Source organism: Arachis stenosperma, chromosome 7, assembly GCF_014773155.1.
Source record: "Arachis stenosperma cultivar V10309 chromosome 7, arast.V10309.gnm1.PFL2, whole genome shotgun sequence".
In the NCBI taxonomy this organism is placed as follows: Eukaryota; Viridiplantae; Streptophyta; class Magnoliopsida; order Fabales; family Fabaceae; genus Arachis; species Arachis stenosperma.
The window spans coordinates 42,443,328-42,447,329 of NC_080383.1; positions in this window are offsets into that span (position 1 = coordinate 42,443,328).

Here is a 4,002-nt window from a genome sequence, read left to right on the forward strand (position 1 = left end):
AACTTGCAACCTGCTGGGCGTTAGTGACAGACGTAAAAGAATCAAGGGATTCTATTCCAGTAGGAGTGGGAACCAACCGGTGATTAGCCGTACTGTGACAGAGTGCGTGTGCATTAGTTTTCACTGCGAGGATGGGATGTAGCCATCAACCATGGGTGATGCCTCCAGATGATTAGCTGTGCGAGTGACAACCGCATAGGATATTTTCCCGAGAGAATTGAAAGTAGCCACCGCTGATGGTGAACCCCTATACAAAGCTTGCCATGGAAAGGAGTAAGAAGGATTGAGTAGAAGCAGTGGGAAAGCAGGCGTCCCTGAGCCATACAGCATCTTCATATACTTAACTGAAATTCCTATGCCAATGAATCTACATAAGTATTCTATCCCTTTTATTATTTCTTTTATTAATTTTCGAAAACCCATAATCCAATTTTAATCTGCCTAACTGAGATTTACAAGGTGACCATAGCTTGCTTCATACCAACAATCTCTGTGGATTCGACCCTTACTCACGTAAGGTATTACTTGGACGACCCAGTACACTTGCTGGCTAGTTGAACGGAGTTGTGAAAATAAACAGTGCCCTAAGAGTAAACTCATCAAAGTATAAAGAACATGTGATCACAATTTCGTCCACCACGTTTTTGGCGCCGTTGCCGGGGATTGTTCGAGTATGGACAACTGACGGTTCATCTTGTTGCTCAGATTAGGTAATTTTCTTCTCAAAAATCTTTTTCAAAACTTTTCTTTTAGTTTTCGTTTTTCAAAACTTTATTTTCGAAAATAATTAATAAAAATCCAAAAAAAAATTTAGAAAATCATAAAAATCAAAAATATTTTGTGTTTCTTGTTTGAGTCTTGTGTTAATTTTTAAGTTTGGTGTCAATTGCATGCTTTTAAAATTTTTCTTGCATTTTTTTCGAAAATCCCATACATTCATAGTGTTCTTCATGATCTTCAAGTTGTTCTTGATAAGTCCTCTTGTTTGATCTTGATGATTTTTTGTTTTGTGTTGTTTCTTGTTTTTCATGTGCATTTTTGCATTCATATTTTCCATGCAATAAAGATTTCTAAGTTTGGTGTCTTGCATGTTTTCTTTGCATCAAAAATTTTTCAAAATTGTGTTCTTGATGTTCATCATGATCTTCAAAGTGTTCTTGGTGTTCATCTTGACATTCATAGCATTCTTGCATGCATTCATTGTTTTGATCTAAAAATTTCATGCATTGAGCATTTTTGTTGTTTTTCTCTCTCATAATTAAAAATTCAAAAATCAAAAAATATCTTTTCCTTCTTTTCCTCCAAATTTTCGAAATTTTGGGTTGACTTGGTCAAAAATTTTTAAAATTAGTTGTTTCTTACAAGTCAAGTCAAAATTTCAATTTTAAAAATCTTATCTTTTCAAAATCTTTTTCAAAAATCATATCTTTTTCATTTTTTTATAATTTTCGAAAAATTTCAAAAATCTTTTTCAAAATATTTTCAAAATCTTTTTCTTATCTTTTATATCTAATTTTCGAAAATTCACTAATAATTAATGTGATTGGTTCAAAAATTTGAAGTTTGTTACTTTCTTGTTAAGAAAGGTTCAATCTTTAAGTTCTAGAATCTTATCTTGTAGTTTCTTGTTAGTGAAGTAAATAATTTCAAAATTTTTGAATAAAATCTTTTTTATCTTTTATTTGATCTTTTTCAAAAATTTTATCTTTTTCAAAATTTGATTTCAAAATATCTTATCTAACTTATTATCTTCTTATCTTTTTCAAATTTGATTTCAAATCTTTTTCAATCAACTAACTAACTTCTTGTTTGTTTCTTATCTTTTTCAAAACCACCTAACTACTTTTCTCTCTCTATTTTCGAAAATATCTCCCTCTTTTTCAAAAAGTTCTTTTTAATTAATTAATTATTTCATGTTTAATTTTAATTACATTTATCTTTAATTTTCGAAAATTACTAACTCTTTTTCAAAATTATTTTCGAATTCTCCCTTCTCTTTTCTTCTTCTATTTAATTATTTAATTACTAACACTTCTCTTCACCTCTCCTCATCCAAAAATCCGAATCCATTCTTCATTCTTCTACCCCTTTCTTTTTCTACTAACATAAAGGAATCTCTATACTGTGACATAGAGGATTCCTCTTCTTTTCTTGTTTTCTTCTCTTTCATATGAGCAGGAACAAGGATAAAGGCACTCTTGTTGAAATTGATCCAGAACCTGAAAGAACTCTGAAGAGAAAATTAAGAGAAGCTAAATTGCAACAATCCAGAAGAAACCTTCTAGAAATTTTTGAACAAGAGAAAGAGATGGCAGACGGAAATAATAATAATAATGAAAGGAGAATGCTTGGTGACTTCACAAAGCCAACGTCCAAGTTTGATGGAAGAAGCATCTCCATTCCTGCCATTGGAGCCAACAACTTTGAGCTTAAGCCTCAACTAGTTGCTTTAATGCAACAAAACTGCAAGTTTTACGGACTTCCATCTGAAGATCCCTATCAGTTTTTAACTGAGTTCTTGCAGATCTGTGAGACTGTAAAGACAAATGGAGTTGATCCTGAAGTCTACAGACTCATGCTTTTCCCTTTTGCTGTAAGAGACAGAGCTAGAGTATGGTTGGATTCACAACCCAAGGACAGCCTGGACTCATGGGATAAGCTTGTCACTGCATTCTTGGATAAATTCTTTCCTCCTCAAAAGCTTAGCAAGCTGAGAGTGGATGTTCAAACCTTCAAACAAAAAGATGGTGAATCCCTCTATGAAGCTTGGGAAAGATACAAGCAGCTGACCAAAAGATGTCCATCTGACATGTTTTCAGAATGGACCATATTAGATATATTCTATTATGGTCTCTCTGAATTTTCGAAAATGTCATTGGATCATTCTGCAGGTGGATCTATTCACCTGAAGAAAACGCCTGGAGAGGCTCAAGAACTCATTGACATGGTTGCAAACAACCAGTTCATGTATACTTCTGAGAGGAATTTTGTGAACAATGGGGTACCTCAGAAGAAAGGAGTTCTTGAAATTGATGCTCTGAATGCCATATTGGCTCAGAACAAAGTGTTGACTCAACAGGTCAATATGATCTCTCAAAATCTGAATGGATTGCAACATGCATCCAACAGTACTAGAGAGGCAGCTTCTGAAGAAGCTTATGATCCTGAGAACCCTGCCATGGCAGAGGTTAATTACATGGGTGAACCTTATGGAAACACCTATAACTTATCATGGAGAAATCATCCAAATTTCTCCTGGAAGGATCAACAAAAACCTCAACAAGGTTTTAACAATGGTGGACGTACTAGGCTGAACAATAGTAAGCCATATCCATCATCTTCTCAGCAACAGACAGAGATCTCTGAACAAAACAATTCTAACTTAGCCAATATAGTCTCTGATCTGTCAAAAGCCACTTTCAGTTTCATGAATGAAACAAGATCCTCCTTTAGAAATTTGGAAGCACAAGTGGGCCATCTGAGTAAGAAAGTTATTGAAACTCCTCCCAGTATTTTCCCAAGCAATACAGAAGAAAATCCAAAGGGAGAGTGCAAGGCCATTGACATAGTCAATATGGCCGAATGCACAAAGGAGGAGGAGGACGAAAATCCTAGTGAGGAAGACCTCCTGAGACGTCCATCAAGCAAGAAGGAGTTTCCTATTGAGGATCCTGAGGAATCTGAGGCTCATCTAGAGACCATAGAGATTCCTTTGAATCTCCTTCTGCCATTCATGAGCTCTGAAGAATATTCATCCTCTGAAGAGAATGAAGATGTGACTGGAGAGCAAGTTGCCCAATACTTAGGAGCTATCATGAAACTGAATGCCAAGCTGTTTGGTAATGAGACTTGGAAAAGTGAACCTCCCTTGCTCATTAGTGAGCTAGACACTTGGATTCAGAGAATTCTACCTCAAAAGAAACAAGATCCTGGCAAGTTCTTAATACCTTGCACCATTGGCACCATGAGCTTTGAAAAAGCTCTATGTGATCTTGGGTCAAG